Source organism: Cydia pomonella, chromosome 19, assembly GCF_033807575.1.
Source record: "Cydia pomonella isolate Wapato2018A chromosome 19, ilCydPomo1, whole genome shotgun sequence".
In the NCBI taxonomy this organism is placed as follows: Eukaryota; Metazoa; Arthropoda; class Insecta; order Lepidoptera; family Tortricidae; genus Cydia; species Cydia pomonella.
In genome coordinates, this window is record NC_084721.1 from 17,874,443 (window position 1) to 17,902,391 (window position 27,949).

The following is a 27,949-nucleotide window of genomic DNA, read 5'->3' on the forward strand; positions in this document are numbered from 1 at the left end:
TCACGCAATGATAAATTTCAAGCTCCTTTTAAAATACATAAAAAATAAATAAATAAAAATAGTTTATTTACCAAAAATGTTACAAGATCTCCTTAACTTATGACTGCCACACTAGGCTATGCCTGTGTTGTGGAGTCAGATTGAAAACAATACTAATTTGAATTACATCCTACGCTGAAGTTTTGGTTTTATAATAGGTTACTAATAGTAAAGTTTTTTCTAACATATTTTAATGGATATTGTTGATTAAGTCGATTCATGGCTCAAAATGTCCCTTTTATTAATTATTTAGTCTTAATACGAAAATACATACAAAAAACATGTATCAATATAAATTAAAAAATAAACTATTTTCCTCTACATTTTCTAAAAAAATACTTGTTAATATCAGTACGCTGCCTTGCTTACACATGTATATTCAGTTACAAGTAGAAAAATTGAGGGTAAAAATAAAAATCCGTCCCCAATTTTCGGTATCACCAACGCTTCACGGATTCAAATACAATCCATTCGATTGGCAACAAAGCGATACCAGACAATCTCGAAAAAGCAAAAATAAATTCAGAGACAATGCTGACGTAGGACAGACGATTTTGCCCCTATGACCCGGGGTGATATTTTGGAAAGCAAGCAATAAGTTCCAGATTCACAGATTGAATAGCCATAGCTGTAGACGATGTCAAAGATGTGTACACTTTTGGACTTTATGGGATTGTTGTTAGAGACATATTTTTGATATGAAAGTTTCCATTTTGATTGTAAGGGAGCATCTATGAACATTTGTTTGTTATTATTTTAGGTCGAACTGAAGAAGGCTACTTTTATTGAAACTTGCTAACAACTTTTTTGTTAATATTCTCACGAGTTATGGTATCATTTATATCTCATCACTTTTGATATAGCTGGCTGATTGCCATACTATTTTTGAATAATCTAATTAGACAGTGCAGCAGTGGGACGTATATAGGCTGAGTTATATTATTATTAATCCCTTATATATTATTAAGATCGAGTAAGGAATGTCGAGATCCGTCGTCGCACCAAGGTGCTAGACGTGGGTTGCGTCATTACCAACCTAAAATGGAGTTGGGCGGGACATGTTGCTAGGCAGAGTGATGGCAGGTGGACTAAAATGTTAACGGAATGGTGGCCGCTTTCGGATGAAAGAAGCCCCTGGCGTCCATTGGCTCGTTGGGTGGACGACATTCGGAAAATTGCGGGACACTTCTGGATGCGATTAGCTCAGGATCGGGACAAGTGGCGTACTGGAAGAGAGGCCTATGCTCAGCAGTGGGCGATAAAAGGCTGATATGATGATGATGATGATGATATTATTATTATTATTAATTAGACACAACATAGTAAAACAAAGAAAACTTGCAATCAACACATCAAATCTACCTTTGCAGTAGTTAGCGAAAATGTACTTTGTAATTGTTGGTATTTTTTATTTACCGTTCATTGTATGTATCATTGTATTGTATCAATTGATTTACTTTGTTTTTTTAGACTACATCGGTGGCAAACAAGCATACGGCCCGCCTGATGGTAAGCAGTCTCCGTAGCCTAATGTACGCCGCAACCTTACTCACCGGCAGGAACACAACACTATGAGTAGGGTCTAGTGTTATTTGGCTGCGGTTTTCTGTAAGGTGGAGGTACGTCTCTAGATCTGGAATGACATCCGCTCTGCTGTGCCCTACCACACAAAGCGAGATGACATTCACAATGCCCATACCTCTCTTTTGGCCGTAGTTTAATACGTACCCGGGTCTAGCTTTGTTTTAATGTTACAATTTTATTTTTTAACCACCAAAGAAGGAAGTTTAAAATATATTGCGAGCGGTATCCGAGCTTACATTTTTTTTTTTCATTATGTGCGACGTATCTTGAAATGTAATATTTTATTTGTACCTATAGACTCATGAGCGAGTATCGAATATCAAAAGAAATCGATACGATTTTTAAAGTTATAATCGGGATTTGTGATGTTTAATTCAAATATAAGCAATATCTGTAGGTAACCTGTAAAGAATATATATTTTTCTCACAATATAATTTTTATTTTAGATATGTTATTGTCCCAATACTTGTAATTTTTAAACAAATTTGTATAAATACAGGTGACAACATTATCATCTGTTGGCCATTCGTGTCAAGCACTATTCCCTGTCCCTTTAGGTATTTAAATAAAAGCCAGTTGAGGGTAGATGAAAACATTACATGACCAAATAATGTAGGTTAAAGTCAGGTCGTTCGGTAACAGATTCAGGCAGTTTTGTATTATAGAGTATATTTTCACTATTTTCTGCTTACCTTCGCCCAACTCAAATCGTCGCGTAAATGATTTTTCCCCAAAACTGAATCGTCTGAATCATTCGCTCCCCAAAACGAGGGAGCATTATATTACCGAGTGCCGAGTCAGAATTTATGTCAAGTACGGAGGCCGGTTCTGATTCGGGCCGATCTTTATTTTATTCATAATTTTTTTTGGTGGATGGATAGAATTCCCTATTCCAATATAAGCGCAAATACACCGTATGTCTAAAACATCTTTTTTTCTGTGTTACGAAAACTCGTAACGTCGTATTCTCGTAACTCAACGAAAAATCTTTTTTTTTGTAACGAATTTTGTATTTCATATTTATTCCGCCCAGGATGAGAAGTTCTTCGAACCAGCCAAATTTTATCCAAATCTAACGCAACATAAACCCGTAACAAAATAAAAATAAAGGTTATGTCACTACACTTATTGCTCTTATTAGTGTGTGTGAGTTGCATTGTGAGTTGTATCAAGTTCGGTTATCATGAGTTGGCATTTGACGTTTATGCTAGCCATATGAAAGGTAGAGGCAAGGAACAGAATCTCCTTAGGCAGAACTGTTGCAAAAGTGTCCAGCTGTCAGCTATAAATAATAGTCCCAAATCTCTCCTAAGTAGCGCTAGAGTAGCTAAGAACCTAGGCGATATTGGCGGAGTGAAGTGCGCTGTCTATGATTAGATTTTTTTCTCTAGTATTCTAGGTATTGTAGCGCCACCTATATATTTTGGTTTTTTGTCGGACACTTTTTGGTATATCGAGATTCTGTTCCTTGCCTCTAGCTAGCCACTACGTGAAACTATTCTCAATACATCTCACTTGCACTGATGTATTAGTGCGATCGAGAGGGTGTTAGAGTCCTACTTGACGTAAAAATAATAATGCGGACTGTATAAAAATAGGCTGGTTTATTCCGCCTTAATTACAAAGAATCCCGGCCAAACAATTATAAAAAACTAATACAGTATTCGTCCGTTGCCGGTGGAGTATGTGAAGTCGAGTGTGTGCCGCGCGGCGCTTGCGGCTTGCCGCGATGACGCTGACGTCGCGCTCTGTCCGCCGCCCGCGCGTCTCCTCCCGTGCGTATGTCCAGTACTTAACAGAGGGACTGCGGTGGAGTTCACACACTAGCGTATATATCAAATGCCAACTCACGGTTATGCACGCTTAATAAGGGTCATATCACTGAGATCAAAACTGAAACAATTTTTCAAAAGCGGAATGGGCCTGACGGTCTAAACGTGATCACATTGACATACCATTAGGTGATATCGATGCGCCAATTTTCCATTAAGGTCGATGGTTGAAATGACATTGAAACGTGTTGAAAATGACATTCTTTTGTTTCAGGTTGGTTGGCGTTTGGATGGACATGTAAGTTTTTTAACTTGGAATATATTTTCTTATTTTTTTTTAATTAATAGTAGGTATATTTTGAGATGTTTCCAATAAAGCTCTCACTCAGTGACAGCTTACCTAGACTCTATTTTCGAATTTGGAATATGATTTAACGTTTATCTGTTCGTTTAAGAAATTAATTCATTAAGTGTGCACTACCGTAAACTTTTTACTATATATGCCTGTATTTTTAATAAATTCTGGCTAATAAATTGTTTAACGATTTATTTTTCGGATTGTAGGTATTTACTGCGAAGTAGAATTTTCGTAAAAAAATCATGAAATTGTTGATTATTTGCATATAAAGGTGCGACCAGACCGCAGCTTAAAAACGGTCACAATACGGAATCGCAGTGACGCGTCGTATGCGTACCGTTTTTGACGCATGCTCACCACACCGCTGCTTAAAATACGCTGACGCACCGTAAATTGATCTGCGTAAAAATCGCAAAAAATATTACACGGAGATCTTATGGCAGACACCACACCGGTGACGTAAAAGACGCAACTGTTTTGCGAACAAAAAAGATTCGCGTGAAGCACGTCACTACGATTCCGTACCGTCACCGTTTTTTAAGCAGCGGTGTGGGGAGCATGCGTCAAAAACGGTACGCATACGACGCCTCACTGCGATTCCGTGTCGTGACCGTTTTTTAAGCTGCGGTCTGGTCACACCTTTATGTGTTTGGTTTTGAACTTTTTGACGGTAGTGTAGCTATAAATATGCTTAGATATGTTTAAATAATGTCACAGTATTTACCTGTTTTTTAGCTAGGTAATAATATTTCGGGGTTCAAATACCTATCATATTTTCAAGACAAATTGACAACTAGCCTTCAGTCAATTATTCTCACGGACACTCCGAAAATTCACAATACTTTTAAAAGTTCCTTCTAAACACGGGGACAAAACTAGCAAGTACTTGTGAAACTTAACACATTGTTCTAACCTTCTAACAATTCTAAAAGTACTCGAAACTAAACATTAGCGACAAGTAAAAACCGATTTACAGAGATGTTCACAATACACGTTAGAACAAAAATCAAACTATCGCCGAGAGCGACCGTTAAATCTTTATTGCCCGCTTACTAGTTTATAACAATGTATATCGAGAAGCGATAAAATGAGGTTTTCCAAACAAACAGAGACGTGGCTTGGAAACAATAATAGCTTTTATTTTGTTAGTATAAAAGACGGACGGGGCTATTTAATGAAAATAATAAGTAGGTACAACAAGCTAAAGCCCTGTGATTGCTTTATGAGCAATGGACGATAATGGTGACAACACAAAGCTATATTATATATATATATAATATTACCGGTTAATTCTGTAAACCGTTATCATTTACTTGGCGCAAAACCTATTATATATTAATTAGGTGTTGTTGGGTGACCATGGTTTGTAGAGAATTCATCCTCATCCTCCTCCTCGTCCATCCTCGTCCTCATTAAACAGTTAAAATTAGGAAAAAGGTGGTTGTTTCATATAAATACGATGGTAACCGATCAATTAATATTTACTGAGTGTATAGGGTAAGAGAAGAATATAGAATCGTTATTATCTTACAACCTATAGGAAATTAATTACTTACTCCGTTGGCTCAGCGACCCAAAATGAGACTTGGCCTCCGACACAAGACAGCGCCACTTTTCTCGGTCCTGTGCGACCTCTCGCCAATTGTCGACTCGAAGCTCGCGCAGATCCGCCTCAACCATGTCGCTCCAACGATACCTACCCAACTAGCAAAAATATGTCATATAAATGTTGTACAAACGTTTTTCATAAAACTTGATGGTATGCAATTTAAGGCATACAAACGTTTAAATGACGCGATTTTGGCGCAGTTTTTATGGCTAAATAGTCGTTGAGTGGTCACTCAATCGTCATAAGCAAGCACATTTAGTCCTACAGCTGTCATAAAAAATATATTAAACGACTTTTTAGTCGGAAAAGTATCGTAAGTTCTCGATTTGTAAATGCAATTGCTTGTAGAGTGATCATAATGCAGACGTTTCTACGACTAATGAGTCGGTGAAATGCAATAGCGAAGCAGTTTCAATCGTAATATAATTACCTGTTTGTGTGTACTGTGCATGGATGATTGCCGGTCAAACAAGTCGTGAAAAATATTATACTTTTTACCATTTTAAGTACTTAAGTATAACCGACTCGACATCTATTACTGCAACTAAAATGGGTAATGGGTAAATCAGATACGCATGCGAACATAATATTTTCGACGAATTTACTAGGTTTTCTAAGAAAATTTTAATGCCCCCTTTAATATTGTTTATTTATTATATTTAATTAAATAAATTAATTTAATTTTTATCTATGAGTAGTTATATGACTCATTTATAATTAAAAGCACTAGCTTACGACTTAAAACTCTTAAGCCAACACGATACGGCCGCCATCACCCTAATTCAGGGTTCCCTGGTGAACTTGGTGAACCTAATAGGTGAAACAAACAGTTTTGAAGTTAAGTCTGTGCTAGTAAGTAAAGAAGCACAACTCTGACGAACTTTGCATCTATAAGTACCGCTCCTTTTGAACTGCTTCCACTTTTTCCAATCTAATTTTAACATTTTGCGTATCAACACTGTATTAAGAACTGAAAATTTATGAAACAAATAAGCCGTAATCCCTATCTTTTAGCTATAAGACGGTCGTGTTTATGACTGTTGTATGGCACTTTAGCAATTTAACAGCTGTAAAAAGCTGATGTTATGATTAGTTGTACAGTAATCACTCATAAAGCTTTTCTATGACCAAAGTGCTGTAAGATGTCATATTGAGGTTGTAAAACCGGGAAAAGGTCTTGGTTAAAACTTTTGTACGACAGTGATTAAATTGCTTTATTACTTTGTTATACAAACGTCTGTACAACTGCGATTTAAGAACAATTTGCATTTAAACTAAAGTGCGGTATAAATGACATTTATACAACATCACGTTTTAAAACTTGCTTATTTACGACGCACCTACGATGAATTAGTCGTAAAAGGTTCAGATGTTATTACCAATTTGCTAGTTGGGTAGGGCGTCCGATAGGACGTCCTCCTGCTAGGCGACCCAGGTACGCTCTTATAAACAATAAAGTAGAAAATTTAATTAATAAATTTAAATTGAATATGCCATTTTTTTTTCTTTTACAATTCTCACACTTAATCGATATAGTTTCTACCCATATACAATATTCACCTTTCATTACTGGGCAAATATAATCTGATGTTGTCAATTTGCACTTGGACTGTGCACTACTTGAATAAAAAGTGTTTTACAGAAATCAATCAGTTAATAGTTATTCATTTAATTAAAAATACACCTTACGTTAATCATAAATCATCCTTTTTTGATGTTCACTGTGCAAATGCAATTTCAATCATTTGAGGTTTTTTTTCTATAAAAAGGTATAATTTATAAAAAAAAACTGTAGACGTTGATCCTTTATCAACAGAAAGCAGAACAACCTAGCTCCTTAGCCAGCTCTTTGTACCAATTGAATAAAAACAGCGCTCAACTACTCCACCGATCTCTCATCAAACTTTAACGTTAAATGCTAATTCGAGCTCTATTACATCGGAGAATGGTTGCTTTTACAAGTTCACGATTGACTTAAATACGAGGTTCTGGTAGTAGTTTCTCTATAAATGGAATTGCTTTGGCATCATTAATGAAACCCTAACAGTTATGTTGGAAATGTTTGTTCCTTTGTTCTTTTTATAAGTTTTATTTATTATTCTTCTGAAAGCACAAATTGGTTCATGTCGTCTTGTGTTGACGACCGGTTTGGCCTAGTGGGTAGTGACCCTGCCTACGAAGCTGATGGTCCCGGGTTCAAATTCTGGTAAGGGCATTTATTCGTGTGATGAGCATGGATATTTGTTCCTGAGTCATGGGTGTTTTCTATGTATTTAAGTATTTATAAATATTTATAATATAAATATAAATTGTGTTAAGGGTACTTAGACAACGATATATAATATAATATATTATATATCGTTGTCTAAGTACCCTTAACACAAGCCTTATTGAGCTTACTGTGGGACTTAGTCAATTTGTGTAATAACGTCCTATAATATTTATTTATATATTTATTATTTATATATAATTTGTGTTAAGAATATTGCATCATTGGATCATTGTGTTTATTCGATCTCAGAAGTGTGTGGTATTTTTAAACTTGTGGCATATGTGTGGAGCCAGCAATCGTAAAGAGCGGCTAAGTGCGAGTCGAACTCGCGCCCCAAGGGTTACGTACTTCTCAATTTTTTTAACAATGTTTTTCATTTTTATCTCGTTGCAACAAGGTTCAAAACTGGTCGGAGAACTGTGACGTGACACTGATGGAATATTTGTATCTTACTTACTGCTCTGGCGCAGCGATCCGAAGTGAATCTTGGCTTCCGACATCAAATACCGCCATGCTTCTCTGTCTAAAATTAATTATTATAAGTACCTACTTTATGTGTTCTACTTGTACAATATATAGAACAAACTGCATATAAGTACTTAGGTTAAGTATAATCTAAATTTCTACCTACTCCATCTCACGATTCTTAGATTTAAATAGTCTATTCAAAAAACGTAATGCAAAGACCTTCAGCCGTTAGTGGGCGGACGTTTGATTGCTTCTAAGGAAAAAATAAAGCTTTCCCTGAAAAGGTTACGATGGATTATTTAAGAAACTGACACTGACACCTTCGCTTTTAAAAATTAGCCGCGGCTGTGATTTGAAGTTTATCAGAACGTCAAAGAAGATTTTTCTTAAACTTTTTAAGAAATTTAGTAGATTCAGACCTCTTGGTCTGAATCGTAACGTAATATATTATAGCAGCGATTTTGATAGCTCAGACTGTGAAAGTGTTAAATAAACGTCATAATTTCATAGAATGTTGACGTTTAAAATAACACTTGCACCATATGGGCTATCAAAATTGCTGCTAACTTATCTTGGTTTGACTTTAATGGCTGAAGAATGCAAATTTGCTTCTTTTTCTATAATTGATGATTTATCTTCAGTGTAAGTGGTGGTATTTAGTGGCTGTAACTGTTCCAATTTTTTTTTGGAGAAACCACAGATATGTGCTGTGATTTAAATCTACGTCAAACGGTGTCTGAGATACATTTAAGGTGCAGGTACAGCCAGCAAAGTTTTTGAAAAATCGTAGGGCTTTTTTTTATTAAGATCACAATACTTTTGCCAAAAATTCAGTTAGCTTTTCTTTATTAAATTCATCGATTCGATCGATAAAAATCACGAATCTATGTCAAAATCGCATCTAAAAATTATTAAACTTTTTGTACAAAAGCGTATTTTAGAAACAAATTACGTATTTTTTAACGAAGCTTGTTTCTAAAATGCGCTTTTTTTATTTTTGATAGACCTCATCGATGACTTTTTTGTTCAAACTTAATAAAATAAAAATTCTAAAACATGATATCCGCGATCTCGGGCACGCACAGCCTTCTCGCTCACGCTTGCGCTGTGTGAGAGAGAAGAAACTGAACCCACGGAACGTTTACTCCGAGAACAAAGTTCAAAGGAGCAGTAAAAAGATCATTGTTTTTTTTTTCAATCTCTATTTTTATATCATTTAATCGTTGTATTTTTGTACACAAAAAGCAAATTTTCTGTCGCTTACGAAAGCACATTTTATTTATAAATTAGCAAATCTCGTTTGATAAAGGTTTGACGGCAAAAACTGGTAAACGGTCGGGCGACAATTCATTAAGCAAGCTTCTACATTTCAGGCTAATAGATAAATAAATGCGAAAAACCCTTTTCCTACTCCTGTTATCTGTCATTTATGCATTCATTAACACGAATATAAGAACATACATAAAAGGTTTCAAGAAAAGTCTATATTGTCTATTCCTCATAAATTCTCTTGTGCTTTTAATCGCTATAACGTTACTGCGATTAATGGCTACCAACCTAACAAAACCAAAACGAATACAGTTTTAAACTAAGTGCATTGCTGCCAACTTACAAAATATGAATTTGGTTGCATAGTAAAAATAATTACTTCATAAGTCAGAAACACGCATGTGACACCCGTAATATAGCAACACCCATAGACTACGAAGACCGCTTAGCGTTGCTTGTTAGTCTCCGTAGGCTACGGTGGCCAAAATTGAGAAAAAACTGTCCAAAAATTTAATTTAGCAAGTAGCAAGTACCAGGGCCTCATGAGTTACGAGCTAGGTGTCGCTGACCGGCCGGCCGCGGCCCGGGGCGGGCTGGGCGCGTAACAAGGTATGCTCGCGCGTCTTGGCTATATACTTTTGCTGTAATTTGTTTACCTAAATTAAGATTTATTTTTGTTGACTCGTAGGAAAAATATTGTATGCAACGTTGTATAAGTAGGTCAAAAAATGCTCGTGGCGTATTCCTTTACAATGTTCGCCTACGCCTTCGGCTCCGGCTCACATTGTGACTCACGCCACTCGCCTTTTTTAACCCTTCTTATACAACTGTTGCATAAAATACTATTATGTTCGATACTGTTTAACAGAGTTTGGAGGATTCTTGGGATAGGACTTTTTCGGCTTTTGCGTCTTCCTCGTTTAAAGTAGGTATCTAAAATACCCGGGAGGCGGTTTAAAGAACGAACAGCAACGAGGGAATTCAAATGAGATATAGCGGCTCGAAGCTTTTTTTTGTGATTAATCTGTTGAACATGTTAAACGTTCATATAAATTGTTTAAACTGTATTCATTCATTATAATTATCATGAGGATTCTAGAACTACTAAAAAAGACAAGAGTTTTTCAATTTAATGATATGAATACAAATACACTTTATTGCACACAATACAGAAATAATACAACACATAAAGAGGAGGTAAACAAAAGGCGGTCTTATCGCTAAAAAGCGATCTCTTCCAGACAACCTTTAGGTAGTTATAGTAAATAAATTTATGTCATGGCAGTAGGTGTTTTAGATGCAATAAAAGAAGTCTAGCTCAGAATAAACACAAAACAAAACAATATATCATATACAAAGTTATATAAATATAAATGAATGAAAACCTTTATTTTCGTGCAACTATTGGCCCATAGATAACATACTCGTATATATGTCTACATACATATAATCACGCCTATTTCCCGGAGGGTAGCCAGAGACCACGGATTTCCACTTACCACGATCCTGATATATCTCTTTCGCTTCCTTCACTTTCATAACATTCCTCGTACGCGCTCGTCGGTTTAGGGTGCTCTTGACCTGGCCTTTCTTCAGGATTTCTCCGATTTGATCAGGGAGAGAGAGAGAGAGAGAGAGAGATCTACCCCTTCCAGCTCCCTCTTTTACTGCTCCCTTATACACTAAAAGATAAATAACTTATAAACTAGCATAAATATTCTTCTTCTTCAACCTAGCGTTTTCCCGGCCTAGCGCCAGGGTCCGCTTTCCTACTCAATCTTACATATTATTATAAAATATATCTATAAACTAAAAACACACAATTATGGCTGCGATGCCGTCCCGCAATCCCACAGTTTCAGGGAGCCGGCCGCGGAACTGCTGAAACTTGACTCTCTCCGGTCAAAATTCCTCCTTATATATATGATTGATGTTTATTATTTCAGTTACTTGATTTTTATTTTTATTCCGCGAAATCGATGCACTTGCTAACTTTCATTAATAAAATTACGCGTTACTTTGCGGAAATCCATATTAATCAAAACAAATGCTAAGCCGTTATACGTACTTGCGTATTTTTTGCATGCATGTTCCTACCCTCCCACCGCAAAAATAAATACGCAAATAAATATAACAACCCACCACCAAAAGTATATACTGGAGATGTTCGACGGTCCGGAACGGAACGAAACCGGTTTTTTTTTAGTCAGGTACTAACTTTTTTTAATGATTTAAGTAAAACCACGTTTATTTTTCTTATTCCTAAAATTTTCTTTGTGTATCTCACATGCATTACTATTTGCGACATTAAAATATATCTCTAAAGTAACAATGTGACCTCTGACCTTTCGTTTTCAATTGTTTCGTCTGTGTTTGTATTTAGTGCTTGATTAAAATGCGTTCGATAAAATTTAAAATTACTTTTGTTTTCAACTGTACCCAGATTAGTGAATCATCAAACATCGTGCTTTAGACTATTTTTATGTTTAGTTACTTCAGTCGATTTTAACATGAGGTTTTATGTGTAATTGGGTTGTTTCCATCTACAAATCTTAGGGCAGAATTGTATCCCAATAAATTCTTTTGGATTATAAAAACATGTTAAATAAACTACTTTTAGGGGACCTGTAATGACCATATTTTTGTAAATTTTGAATTTAATATATCTTTTGGCACACGTCACGTGACCAAACTCGAAACGTCTTTGAAGATTCTGATGACGTCACAACTCTCGGATTGACACTGTTGACAGTTAGGCGATAAACAACAAATGACAAATGTCAGTTGACAGTTCGTATCTTCTACGTGTGTATGTATGTGTCAAACCGTAAACTGTGACGTCACACAATTTTCAAAGAGCGTTTTGGGCGCGAAAGCATCTGTCAAAATATATTTTGTTAATTTAACATATTTAAAGCCGTTTTTGGTATAAAAGTTGAATTTTAGGGCAAGTTTTAGGTAATATAGAATGTAATACAAGCGTTTCAAAAAATTGGAAACAACCCTATTTTAAGTGATTGGTGTAATAGTTTTTGCATGAATTATGAATAAACACATTTATGGTCTCGATTAAAAGAATCGGATCTATAAAATGACCACTTTTCAGGAGAAACCATCAAGGTTTTTCAAACAGAAATTTTGTTATTTAAAAGAATATAGTTGTTAAACTTAGCTTTTTATTTATTATAACGTTGTTTATTGTTAAAGATTTGATTTATATGTATTCTTATAGATTTTTTCTAAGATGAATCATATAGGTATTTTCTATATATTTAAGTATTTGTATATTACATATATCGTCGTCTGAATTCCTATAACACAAGCCTTCTTGAGCTTACCATGAGACTCAATGTCCTATATTTATTTATTCATTTTATTATTTATTATTTAGAATAATTTCATCAATTATTAGTGTAAAAGTATACTAACTACCGTTTTATTCTACAGCTCACTCAATAATACAGGTTCATAAAATCACACAAGTTCCCGTTAAGAAAGCAGTTTCTCATTTATACGTAAAAACTTAATTACGTTATGTGTGTTAACTGTTAACATGATAACACGTTCTAACCTATCACCTAATCTTCAAGCAACCTTAGCCACTCAAGTTGCAAACTTATTATTTTTTATTTATTTCATAATCAGTCAGGCAGTTGTGACAACAGATATTGCCTGTTTCCAGTAATCATTGACAGTTACTGCATAGGTATTTGTTTTTTATTTAAAACTGGTTTTCATTTTGTGCCGAAACCACGTCTTCTGGGAGTTTGTTCCAACACTACTCGGTTGTTGAGAAAGTGTTTGTATGAGTTACTTTGAGACCTATGCCTTTCTAGCTTTAAGTGATGTTCTATCAGACGGGTGTTGTTGTTGCGCTTGCATATCTCTTGTAAATTATTTAGGTCATAGTGTTCACCTAGTAATTTATTCTGATCTATTTAGTCTCCACGATCACTACGATGCTTAAAATAACAGTTAAATTCATATCAAAACATATTTGAAACCGGGAATTGCGAATTTAATTTATGACGTGTCCAAACTTTTTCATAGACTTTTCGTCGGGGAGTTAGACAAATATCTGATTTGACATTTTGCTGGGATGAGTTATCCGCGATCACAACCAGTGAAACCTGCGTCGAAACGGAAATAAATAAATAAATAAATCAATATTTATAGGACATTATTACACAAATTGACTAAGTCCCACAGTAAGCTCAATAAGGCTTGTGTTGAGGGTACTTAGACAACGATATATATAATACATAAATATGTATAAATACTTAAATACATAGAAAACACCCATGACTCAGGAACAAATATCCATGCTCATCACACGAACAAATGCCCTTACCAGGTCACTACCCACAAGCCCGGTTATCTTATCGTTTGCTTTTCGGAGGTCCTTGCGGATACACTTCGACCCATAGGGATCTTTTGTGTAATTACCCCCTTAGGAAAGATCCGTCAACTTCTCAAGAGCTTTTTCGACCATCTCCATAGGCCGTATGATGGAGCTCATGGGTAGCATTTTGAATTCCTTTGGTTCCAGATAGCCTGCTCCAAAGTCCTTCATTCTTTGTCTGGCGAGGACTTGACATTTACACATTAGGTGTTTTACTGTCTTACTCTTCGCCACACATTCGACAATCGGTGTTGTCAGAGTGTCCCATCTAGGCCAAACTCGGTTTCAAATGTTTTAATATGTGTTCAAAACAATAAAGTTTTAAATGTTAAGAGTAAAATTGTCAGTAAAAATTGTAATACCAAATTCTAATGACCAATTAGGCTAACATCGATTTTCCACACGAAGTGAAATTTATTCATCTGTTACATACATATTCAATGGTATCGCAGTTTATTAGGAGAAAAATGGCTATTCATTGTTAAGTGAGAATTGGTCATAAAGCGCAATATCATTTTAGTATGAATATGATTTGAATGTTGTTAAATTTATCTGTATTTACGCCAATTACGCTAATGAATTATATTATTGAAACCGCAGATTCTTGGTAAACGGCTTAATAATTATAAAATACCTGTAAATATGTAAACTTTTATATACCTATTAATGTTGTTAATTATTGACTTACTTGACTACTACTATACTAGTTATGTATTCTGTAGCATTAGTTGATGAGACTGCTAGTTTAACAGTCCAGACGCGTTTTATTTATTTAGTATAAATTTTATTTTGACACTTGGAGAGACTTTACACCTCCAAATTTTATTAGTATTAGTACTCTCACATTGGGGACCTTTAACATCTCCAGATTTAATGTGTTTTTAACCATAGAGACTACATCTCTATTGTATTGTAGTAATTATTTATTTTAAGATTATTATAATGTAATGTTTACCCAGGTATTGGCTGTTGTATTTATAAATGTTGTTATGTATTTTTCATGTCACTATATGATGTTACTATAAATGTTGTATTGACTTGTAAAAGAGCCCTTGAGGCCTACTTGCAGAATAAATTTTTGAATTTTGAATTTATAATTATACCTTCCTATTTTAAACTCTGATCTATTTTGTACAATAAAGTGTTTTACGACTACTACTACTACTAGTATTTATTTTGGATTTGTTTAGTTTTTCTTCTTGTCATATTTCTGGCAGGTCATACTATCCTTTCCTCTCCGATCCTTTTTTACAACAACAACAACAACAAATTCTCTTTATTGCACAACCTCAACACACCACACACATTAATTTAATCAAGAATAAAAAAAGAGGTAGATACCTTCATTTTGTCCAAAATGTCCCTTAACAGTATATTCGTTTTAAAATATCTTGTGTTTGATGATGCGTTCGGGTTTCTAAAAATACTTTTTTTCCTGCTGTTTTATCAAACAAAAATATGAACGCAACACCAAAATGTATTTATTTCTAATATTATTTCCATTTACTAATTCTGAAACCGAATTCTGTAAAAACACTACACTTTTCCGTGATTGCACACAAAACAGTGCGCATAAAATTTGAAATGTATGTCACCTTTGCAAAATATCAGAAGACAGCACGGAAAAATGTGAAATTCAAATTTTCCAACGCTCCGAGCTATGCATAAGTATTCGCCATTTACAAGCGGCGCTGCACCTGTACGTAAAACAATAGCTCCTTTCACCAGAGTTATGAAAACTTAAATATTATCCAGAAAAAGAATTCAGAGATAATGGCAATCGGGAATATAAATGAAGAGAAAGAATGATAGAATCAAGACAAAAGCGAAATACACAAACCGCAAGTTTCCATTATGCAGCGAGCAATTCCCATACACTCTTAAGACCGGACCATAGATATACATATTCAATTACGGAGGATCTTAGTCAAATCGGGCGGGAAAATGTCAAGGAATTTTCTTGAAAATACTGTTTTAAAACGTCTGATTTCAATGGTTCTTTATTCAAGCTTCTTTTATAACTAGGTAAAATAAATACTTAGTTCTGCACAACAGAAAAATACCAACAACGGATGCCGTAGTCAACCATTGGGCCAAAACGTTTGAATAGTAGCAACCACGACTGTTTTAGATGTTAATTTAGTTAAATTACTATGTCCAACAATTACGAGTATGCCCCATCTTGCCTTCGCAGAGTAACCCAATATCCCAATTTACGCGGTTGCAAGTTACTCACAAAGGCTTCCATTATTCAACATTTAAATTTCACCCGCTTTCCTTAAATTCATTCCAAGATTTATAACTGATTTGTAATTCTACTCAAGAATCAGTAAAAAGTTTCCGCGAAGCGAAAGTACCTTCCCGGTACTTTATTATTTATGTGAAAACATGAAAATTTAATAAGAAAAACTGCGCTCTCGTTGGCTTTGTTGGCGCGCTAGCATTCCTGGAGTCTATGAAGGTATTCGTTTCAGCTGCTACAACCTTTCAAGGCTCATTGTGTTTGTAAATGGTGGATTTGGAGGAATTCCCGTCACGTTCTTTTGATGGATACATTTTATAGTGCTTTTGACTTGTTGAAAAGAATAAGATATAATGGCTGTTTGTGTAGTGTATTTTTTTGTTTGTTTATGTAACGGTCCGAAAAGGACATTGTGGGAAAACTCGGACGCGTACTGTACTACGGATAATGGTAGGAAATAGCGACGGGATCGAATGGACGAAAAGAGGGAAAGTAGGGGGGGAGGCTTAGATTTTTTTTTATTTGTATTGATTGTACATCGTCATATTACCTAAAACAAATTATTTACACATAACAATGAACAAAACAATAAAATTCATTTCTATGCAAATTTAATCGGATTATATATATAAACTATACTGAACATAAGTAGCTGTAAGACACAAAAAAAAATGTTGGTACTAGTAACCGTTCTTTTACTGCAAGTAATTTATTCCCTCAGTTTCATCCAAGTAACGTTACTAGACATATAATATGGACCACTTTATTAAAAGTAGGTACATACACTTTTGTTTTGAGTTTTTTTTATGATAATTTTGTTCTTCTCAAAATTACGAGCTCATTCGATCCTAATAGGTGAAATAAAGTGTCTCAGATTTATATTTTAATTCCGTTATAATTTTTAGTAAACTTTAAATAACGGTAACGGAATGCTAGGACAGAAAAACGGTTGGAAATTAAGGGACATTTTTAGTATCTTAGTAAATAAATATTAGAAACAACTTTAAACAAAATGGCTGACTGGAATCTTTCATATATTTGCTATTTAACTGATTTTTATAACATAAAATATGCAGATGGTAATCCGAAAAACTATAATCCGTTAACGCCCGGTTGTTTTCCCGTCCGGATTAGCGATTCCGGTCCGATTATTTTATAAAATAATAGATCATTTGTATACAAAAGTACCTAAGTAAAGTCAAAAAAATCAATTTGTGACCCATTTTTTACCTTGTCACAGTGACAATAGTATGAGGTCTCTAACAACTTTCATGTTGTTTGTCACTGTGACAAGGTAGGAAATGGGTCACTAATTAAATTAAAGCAGGAAATATTACTTTGCTAATCCGCGAGAAAATAACGTGTTAGTTAATCAGTGCTAACCCGTTATACTTAATTGCGTATTTTTACATGCAATTAATGTTCCCACCCTCCCACCGCAAAAATAGATACGCAAATAAATATAACAACCCACCACCAAAAGTACAAAACTCGACAAGTGTATCGCCTCTCTACGAGGCATCCTCAGGAGATGCTGGAGATGTTGACGGTCTCACACCCGACAACTGAAACAAGTCAGTTCCAGTTGTCGGGTGTCAGACCGTCATTAATTGCATGTAAAAATACGCAAGTAAGTATAACGGGTTAGCACTGATTGACTAACACGTTATTTTCTCGCGGATTAGCAAAGTAATATTTCTTGCTTTAATTAGCATGGATTTCCGCAAAGTAACGCCTGATTCTATTAATTATTTCACTAATTAAATCTTTTGGTGTACTCTTAAAGTCACGCAAGAATAGCCTGAACTATATATTTAGTAATTCAACAGTACGTACCAACTGACGTGCGGGTAAAATATTATTATTATCCTTGAATAGGTACTATTAATATCGAAGAGTTTATTTTTTAACATAATATATTTGAGTTATTGGTAAATATCGATAAAATGTCTTAATCAAACGGTTTCATAAAAACATCAAACGAGTTGTTTGCTCAAATGCTAATGGGCATACATATATTTAAAATATTTTCTTCTTAAAGTCAACTATTTGGTGATATATTATGTTTGGTTCATAATTTTAATGTATTACTGATTTAATTTTTGGTTAGAAACCAGCTATACTTAATTTGTCATGTCTTAAATTAAAAAGTCATAGTATACATGTAAGTATTAGGGCAAAAAAAAAAACGAAAACATTTCCTGCCATTCGTACTAATAAATACATTAGGTACAGTACACTTCGTGTCATCCACGATTTGTCAAATCTAACCTCTAATAACATGACGACCGGTCTGGCCTAGTGGGTAGTGACCCTGCCTACGACGCCGATGGTCCCGGGTCAAATCCTGGTAACGGCATTTATTCGTGTGTATTTAAGTATTTATAAAATATTTAAAGTGGTCTAAGTACCCTCAACACAAGCCTTATTGAGCTTACTGTGGGACTTAATCAATTTGTGTAATAATGTCCTATAATATTTATTTATTTATTTATATTAAGTATCAAGGCATGCGTCTTCGTGAATGACACGATGTATAAGGATCAAATAGATACTGACTACTTTTTTAGTTTTTATATACCTACTGACGACGTTCAGTGTGGCCAACTATCGATAAATTTAAGTATTAAATAAGACATATTTATTGCCTTATTCCCTGCTCATTCCTCTAACAAATTAAAAAAATTGCGTAACGGTTAAAGAGGTTTAATCTTTGTTAATTGTGTTGTATTGTATCCTTTTGTCGTTGGGTGTCCATGATTGTAGATACTCAAAATATTCCTTACCAAAAAGTTAAATAGGTAACAGAAAAGAAGCGTGATTGTTTTACTTAATATGATGGTGAACGATTCATTAACATTTACTGATTGTGTAGACTGTAGTCCTGCTCACGTCTCATGAATTAATCTGTATATATTATATATTAACACTAAAATTCGCATTTCAAAATATCTTCCACAGTCCACACTAAAATTTATTTACGTTGGTATAATATAGAATTATCTCTTTTTATAAAACTGCTACTCAATTTCTCCAAAATATCAAAAATGCACAACGTTAATATTCAAGTTTTCACTTCTGCCGGCACTCCCGGATTGCAACCCGATTTTTTTTTTTGAAAATGGATATAGTTACAACAAAATATTCTCCATTACATTTTCTGTAATATTTGCCTTAAAGTATGTTCCTAGGACTTATAGTTTTTGAATTATGTGTGGCCCGAATTTTGACTACACATATTTTTCAACCATACGACATTATCTGTCGTTACCGAGTACATAAAAATATTTCACATTACTTAAAAAAAAGTATCTTTGTGAATATTTAACTTTGCTTTTGAAATATATTTCGTTTTCGCAGTATGTAAGTCTGTGCCAAGTTTCAAGTGCATTTTTCCATTTCGACGAAAATTGGATGCGAGTGCTGGGGAAGCTGTTCCTTTTATTTTAAAAACTTTTACCTTTCGTTGTTTTTTTTTGTACTTTCATAACGTTAGGAAAATTCAAGAAAAAGGCCTATGAATTAAAACAAAAAAAATAGTTTGCTGAACCGCGAAAACATAACGTGTTAGTCAATCAGTGCTAACCCGTTATACTTATTTGCGTATTTTACATGCAATTGATATTCCTACCCTTCCACCGCAAAAATAAATATGCAAATGGTTGAGTTTTGTACTTCAGTGGTGGGTGGTTATATTTATTTGCGTATTTATTTTTGCGGTGGGAGGGTGGGAAGATTAATTGCGTGTAAACATACGCAAGTAAGTATAACGGGTTAGCACTATCTTTTCGCGGATCAGCAAAGTATTATTTTTTTGCTTTAATTAGTATGGATTTCCGCAAAGTAACGCCTGATTCTATTTAATTAAAAAACCTATGTCTAAAAGTGCACATGTTTTGTGTGATAAGTAGCCTGAATCAGTGTCAAACTCACATGTTCGCTAACGTCTGCATTCTTATCTTACTTTCTATATATGCGCACTAATATGCGAGTTAGAGCGAGATCCATAGAAAGTAAGTTACGCACACGCTAGTGAATATGTCAGTGTCAAACTAGTGGTAATGCAATAAAATAATTATATTTTCTTTATTTAGCATTAACTACCAGACCATAATTATTTTTGTTTTTTTTCGAGCGGCAATGTATTTCGTACATCATAGGCGTCGACGTCGTCGCGTCATTAAATGCGACGATTTAAGTTAAACAAAGTAGTGAAAATTTGCTTGGTGAATTATTTTATATGGAAAAATAAAAGTCGACCGTTTTTTATAAAACCTATGAAAAAGTGTTCATTAAAGCCTTAACTAACTACCACTTTATGCGATTGTATCAAAAATAAACGCTGTATACTTAGTACCCACTGGTTATTTACGTCCAAACCAAGAACTTTAATGATTAGGAGAGTCCCCTTCCTATTTTAATTCAGTAAATTTAAACCGCGGTCTTATATGTGCTTGACTCGGGACCACTTTCGGTCGTTCCATTGACCAAGCAATAAAGGGTTTGTACTTGCGAAGTTTCTTCGCTCTGATTAAATTTTCATGTTGTGTTCTGTGGGGATTAGACGGTAAATTAAATTTGGGGCGGTATAGAATTATCTTAGGTATAAGTAAATAATATTCTTGGTTATCAAGATACGGAGGGATGTACCTAAGAGTAAGAGCATTGGTGGCATAGCGGTAAGAGCGTGCAACATTCAATTCGGAGGTCGCGGGTTCAAACACCGGCTCGAATCAATGAGTTTTTCGGAACTTATGTACGAAATATCATTTGATATTTATCAGTGGCTTTTCGGTGAAGGAAAACATCGTGAGGAAACCTGACTAATCTGAATAAAGTCCCAATTCTTGGAATTAGTTGCCAAGCGGACCCCAGGGTCTAATGAGTCATGGCAAAAAGCCAGAATAACGCGAGGAAGATGATGGAGGGATTTAAGAGGAAAGGCAAACGATGCACTGTGTGAAAGACGGTATGAAAATAAAGGATATAAATGATGAGATGAAAGGTGACAGACAGCTATGAAATAAAGTGAATGGGGCAAGGGCAAACAAATGATGATGATTGTCAATATTCGTGTTGGCAATGAAATGTCACTTAACAGTTTTTGTTTTTTTGGATTTTGATACTTAGCTTTAACTCCATTCCTTTATGCTACCTTATTTTTTTATTTTTTTATGTAACTTAACAGTTTTTTTTTGGATTTTGATAATTAGCTTTAACTCCATTCCTTTATGCTACCTTAAATATAAAACAAATACCTCTTATTCTTCGTACTGTAGACATTTTTCTGATATGATATTGATAGATGCCATTGGGTCAGCATTTGAACTATAGCCCAAGCTTGTAATGCTTATAAAAGGAAGCTTGTGTCTAGCTTTGGGACTTAGGATTACTTATGGATACTTACTTACTGCTGTGGCGCAGCGACTCGAAGTGGATCTTGGCCTCCGACACCAAAGACCGCTGCTAATCTGTCCAAAGCCGTTTCTGTCCAGTCGACGGCGCCGAGTTCGCTAAGGTCTTTTTGCACTTCGTCTCTTCAGCGGTATCTAGGGCGTCCAGATTATGGATACCTATTGTATAATATGATTATTGTTGAGGGTTTATATGACGTGTAAATGGAGTAGGATTAAATTCCTTTTATACCTCGAGATCTCCATTCTAGTTTTGTAATTAAGATATACGATTCTCAGCGGGATGAAATAATGAGCATTATATTTGTTTACCTTGGAAAGTGGGTCATCGTTTACAACTTTTTTAATATCATCCAATTGAGATAGGTATTTCGTTTTTATTATTATGAACAATATCCCGGGGCTTTTAGATTACTAATTTTGTTTCGTCTATTTGATTGTTTTCCCTGTGTTTATCTGAATCAAAATTAAAAAGTTATTCAACAATTCTAATCGAGTTGTGTTTTTAGGATAAATTATTTATGCTAACGTTATTATGTTAAGAAAACATGAATAAAAAGTATAAAAACGTGTGTTAAACAAATGATTTAACGAATTCTTGTAATATTTAACGAAAACACGACCAGGGGCAAATTAATTAGGTATAATATTTTAAACATAGACGTGTCACTACGTTAGCGAGTTTTTCTGTCAAAATATACCTTTAGGTACAATAGGGTTGTCCGGTCGAAGTATTTTATGACAGCACGCGGTTTTTACCTGCTGGTAATCCCTTGGAAAAGTGTCAAATTCTTATTTTTAGGGTTCTGTATCCAAAGGTTAAAACGGGACCCTATTACTAAGACTCCGCTGTCCGTCCGTCTGTCCATCTGCCACTGGGCTGGGCTATGAACAGTTGAAATTTTTACAGATGATGTATTTCTGTTGCCGCTATAACAACTAATACTAAAAAGTACGGAACCCTCGGTGGGCGAGTCCGACTTGCACTTGTCTGATTTTTTTATATAGTTTTATGACCTGAATGCTAGCCGTATATAAAAAAAAACATGGAATAAAACTAGAGACAGATAAAAGCTATACCGGCCGCTTCTATGAAAAAATTGACGGTTGCTAGGTACAAGCCCCTTCTCGTTGTATGACAGGCTTTGAGCCATACTCCTTATATAACCAGATAGGAATTACATTTTCTTAATCTCTGTAAAATCCACCACAAACCACCACTTAACTTAATAAAGCAAAAACCATTTTATTTAATTCCACTAAAGTATACTAAAGAGTGTAAATACACTTCGGCTAACGGCAAATCCGAAGCGGGCATTAATATAAATTTTATCCGCTACCCCGAGAAATCGGCTCCATTCAAAACATCCAGAGCGAAACCTTAACAAAAGCGGTCAAAACAAAAGCCCCACTATAAAGATCCCCTGGATCTTACCTTTTTTATTGTTGCCTAACCTTTTTCCACTGATCCACTCTCATTTAATAACCTTTGCTATGTAACACATAAAATACGATTTTACAATTCGCTGCGCACCAATTTTGCCTGTAAAGATGCTTTCAAAGCTTTCAAGAATGATGTTTATTGTTAGGAAAGTTACGGCTTCTTGATAGTCTGAGTTTGCATTTTTAACTGGTTACAATTCACAAAGGGTTCACGGTTCGACGGTTTGGTATTTTAACTTTGATAACAGACTTGGGAACTCGTAAGTGTAAGGCCTGAGTGGACGCTCGAAGCGGAGCGTTCGACGGGGCGTGCAGCGTGGCGTCGGACTCACAAGTGATTAGAGGAGCGTGCACTAAGGCCGCTCCTATAATTTTGCATTTGTTTACGCCCGACTCGAGCGTCCACTCAGGCCTTACACTTAGAGTGCGATAAACTAGACGCTAGAGTAATGGGTACTTTGAAATGGGCTATAAATTATCCTCGTTACTGTAATTTCTGCTTTTTATTGGCAATGAAGAATACCAGACTTATTTGTTTATACATGAGTATGTGTTTTCGTTGGCTATATACTTTTCTTTTACAAACATTACAAGTTAAATAAAAGCTTGTAGAAAGCAGCCAAAAGCGTGTGGGGCCATGGCTGATGGCATACTCATTGTACGGTTTCCTAACATCAATTCCAACGTAATTTTCAGCGTACCTATTTTACAAATTAATTAATTCATTCCTAAAATATGTAAATAAAGTCAGTAAAGTTAGTAAATACAATTATGTACATATTATAGCGACTAATAAAAACGCGCTAAGAAGTATATACATAGGTAAAGACAAGAATGATCGAATTGCACACCCGAATGATAAGTATCTGACATCGTTTTTAAATATAATTTTAATGTTAAATGTACGTTCGTTTTTTGACAGAAGCGCATTGAGTGAGTCTGTACGGTTTTTTAGGTTATAATCCTTTTAAATAATACTTCCTTTTCTTTGATATATTTGGTGACGGTTTATTAACAAATTTAGTTTAACTTAAACAATAGAATCTTAAAACCTTCTGGCCTAAGAGCCGACAAACAGTTATGGCAGGGAATGAGAAGGAGAAGCCGCCGGACCCCGGTGGTGGCAATTTCATGGATTTAACGGACAATCCCAATGCAAATAATGCAATGGATGTTGATATGCAAACAAGGAAAAGAAACGCTAAATCCCTGGAATTGACACAAACCGATTTATCCCGAGAACCACACGAAAAGAGACCAACGCAGGGTGACATCAGTAATGCGTCTGTTTCCACTTTTTATAGTCACCCTGACCTCGAAAAAGAGTCACGCAAATACAACCCCAAAGACTGTGGCCCATTTATAGTGCACATTTCGCGTGAAACCGAATCCCCCAATGCGGGTACCTCTCTCCAGCCCATCAGAGTAGGTCAAATTTTTGCAAACGACAATGTCCCTGATATTAAAAAAGATGGCATCAAGTCCCTTGGTCGTAACCGCGTTGCGGTCCAATGTAAATCGGCAGATGCTGCCAACAAGTTAATGGAAAACCCCTGCTTAGCTCGCAATAAATTAACAGCGTCCATACCGTCCTACCACGTATCCCGCATGGGTCTTGTTCGCGGCGTCCCTGTAGACTGGTCAATGGAGGAGTTTGTCTCCGCTACTGATTTAAAAGAAGGATCTGGTAAAATTTTAAAAGCTCGCCGCCTTCAGCGCAAGGTCCTTAAAGAAGGTAGCCCTCCATCATGGGTTCCGACCCAATCGGTAGTTGTTACATTCGAAGGACAAAATCTGCCATCCAAGATCTATGCATTCTATACATCACTAAATGTGGAAATATATGTGCTTCCAACTATTCAGTGCAGGAAATGCCTGCGATTTGGCCACATTCAAACACAATGCAGATCAGATGCCCGGTGCTTCAAGTGTGCCAAAAAACATCCAGGTGAAACTTGCAACATTTCTCCGGAACATATTTCATGCCTTTTCTGCACAGGTTGCCACTTCGCCACAGATAAAAACTGCCCAGAATTTGGTAGACAAAAAGCGATTAAATTGTTAATGTCAGAACAAAATATTTCTTATCAGGAGGCTGCGGCACGTACTCCTACCGTTCGTAAAACCTACTCTGATGTAGCAAACACCATGTTCAGCCCCGTAGCTCCAGAAGCCCCCCGTCACTCTCCTTCTTCAGACATGGCTCCCTCTGGTTCACAAGCCGTACCAAGTGTACCTCAATCCCGCCGCCAGACTATATACCGCCCCATTCGACCTAGGACGCCCCTTTCCCCCAGTTATGACCGCTTTGCACACCAAAATATAATTTCTACTCCCTCTTCTCAACTGCCAAATGGACACGCTCTTTCACTTCCTCCCATTGATACCGAAACCGTGACCCCTAATGACAACAGTCTATCACTTATGTTAGCTCTAATGCAGAATCACGTCGCCATGCTTAGCGACCTTATACCGAACAACGTTGCCCATCATCTTGCTGCCATCAGAAAAGAACTAGCCTCAGTCAAAGGTCCCTATGGCCAATATTCTACAGTGGAATAGTCGTAGTATTAATAATAAAAAAACTGATTTAATCAAGTTAATCAATGATCACTCCGTGACGGTTGCGGCCGTCTCGGAGACATGGTTGAGACCTGGATCCCGCTTTAAAATCCCAGGGTTTTCGTGCCTCCGAGATGACCGCAATGACGGACGCGCGGGTAGTGCATTATTGATTAATAGGAATCATCCCTTCACACAGATTCATCTCCCCCCCCACTCCCATGAAATTAACGCAGTCGCCGCTAACGTCATGGGATTAAATATTATATCTGTTTACATTCCTCATCCAAATTTAAACTTAATACCTGATCTCTCTACTCTCTTTTTTTCTGTTCCTCATCCCCTCCTGATCTTAGGAGATTTTAACTGCCATAACACCTCTTGGGGTTCAGCATACAGTGATATTTTCTCCTCATTTCTCATTGACCTGTTCGACGATATCAACGTGTCAATGATTAATGATGGTACTCCCACTCACCGAGTATACCCTGGCCAGAACCCCAAGTCGGTCTTAGATCTGTCTGCTTGCTCTCCTAGCCTTTCTAGTCTGCTTTCCTATCAGGTTCTAAATCAATCTTTCGGAAGTGATCACTTTCCTATAATAATTTCTAAACCATCTTCAGTGTCTCCTCTTTCATCTCCGGAACCTCTTTTAAAACATAGGCTTGATAAGGCCGATTGGCCCCACTACTCATCTCAAGTTGAGGAAAAATTAAAAGAACTAGATAGTATAATAAGTCCTCTTGAATGTTACTCCTTGTTTAAATCTATAATACTTGAAGCAGCAGATAATCATATCCCAAAGAAAAAATCACCTGCTTCTAAGATACTGTCCCCTCCATGGTGGAATGCGGACTGCACTGCAGCAGTTAAAGAGAGAGATGATGCAGAACGGAGATATAATGAGACAGGCCTCACTACAGATTTTACTGCTTTCAAAAAAATCTGTGCCCAAACCAAACGCCTCCTTAACAAAACAAAAAAGAAGGGATGGAAGGGATTTTGTGAAAATCTTAATCCCAGAACCCCATCATCACTGGTTTGGAGAAATATAAAGAAATTCCGAGGATCTTTTAAGTCCGATCCCTCATCGTCTTGCGATCCTTCTATCTGGCTGGAAGAATTTGCAAGCAAATTGGCCCCACCATCTGTCCCAGAAGAGTGCTGTCTAAACCCAGTTTACGTTTCGCACTTGGTTCCATTTGACAACCCCTTTTCTATCTCAGAACTTGACATGGTTTTAACTGGTCTCCGCAACAGCTCACCTGGAGAAGATGGCATTCCATATTGCTTCATCCAAAAATTGAGCCCTCCTTCCAAAGACCACCTTCTAAAACTGTTCAATTTGTTTTTCATGTCTGGCGAGGTCCCAGAGGATTGGAGGACTCAAGTTGTAATTCCAATCTTGAAGCCAGGCAAAGATTCCCGCCAAGCTTCTTCCTATCGCCCCATCGCATTATCTGCAACTATGGGAAAGATTTTTGAACACTTGGTGAAGAACAGATTAGAATGGTTGGTGGAGAATAAAGGAATCCTAGCTAATACCCAATTTGGATTCCGCAAGGGAAGAAGCACCTTGGACAGCTTAACCATTTTAACTTCAGATATTAGACTGGCCCTCTCTAAGAAGCAGCAACTCGTTGGGTGCTTCCTAGATATCTCATCGGCATATGACAATGTGCAACTCCCTCTGCTCAGAGCAAAACTGCTACAGCTGAGCATACCTGCGAGAATTGTACAAATTGTCTGCAAGCTGTTCATGGGAAGAACCATCAAAATCAGAACTGGGAATACCTTCCACCCACCTTTAACTGTATGGCAAGGCCTTCCCCAGGGCTCCGTCCTCAGTCCTCTTCTATATAATCTTTATACATTTGATGTTGAGCAATCTGTCCTCCCCTTCTGCAACATTCTGCAATATGCAGATGACTTGGTGGTTTATACCACAGCCCACAATGTAGATGATGCATCTACAAGATTGAATGAGGCGTTAGTGTACCTCAAAGACTGGTTGGATGAACATGGCCTTTCACTTTCACCCTCCAAAAGCTGCACAGTTACTTTTACACGCAGCCACTTCATTCCTAATGTTGTTCTCCACTATGAGGACCAGATTATTCCCAACAGCAGAAGTGTAAAATTCCTGGGTGTTTTCTTTGACTCCAAAATGACAGGTGTTCCTCATTTAAAGCATGTTGTTGACAAATGTGAAAATGGCATTAATGTGCTCCGATCCCTGTCTGGGGTCTGGTGGGGCGCTCATCCCTACTGCCAAAAACTTGTCTATAATGCCCTAATTCGTAGCCAAATGGACTATGGTTCATTTGTCCTAGAACCATGCAATAAAGTAGCTCTCAAGAAGTTAGACGCTATACAAGCCAAATGTCTTCGGATTATTCTTGGAGCCATGAGATCCTCGCCAAAGAATGCCATGCAGGTTGAGTGCGTGGAAGCTCCCCTTTTTCTCCGTAGGCAACTCCTTGCAGACCGATATGTTTTAAGGGCTTGTTCGAT

The 27,949-nt window shown here is 36.2% G+C and overlaps 1 protein-coding gene across 2 annotated transcripts in view; it reads left to right on the forward strand.

Moving 5' to 3' along the window:
* The window catches only part of LOC133528126 (hemicentin-1), a 569,794-nt gene that overhangs the window by 183,648 nt on the left and 358,197 nt on the right, over positions 1–27,949 (forward strand). For both annotated transcript variants that reach the window (XM_061865357.1, XM_061865358.1), the window contains one exon: positions 3,671–3,694. The gene's annotated coding sequence lies outside the window, so the exon portion shown is untranslated. The remainder of the gene's footprint in view (positions 1–3,670; positions 3,695–27,949) is intronic.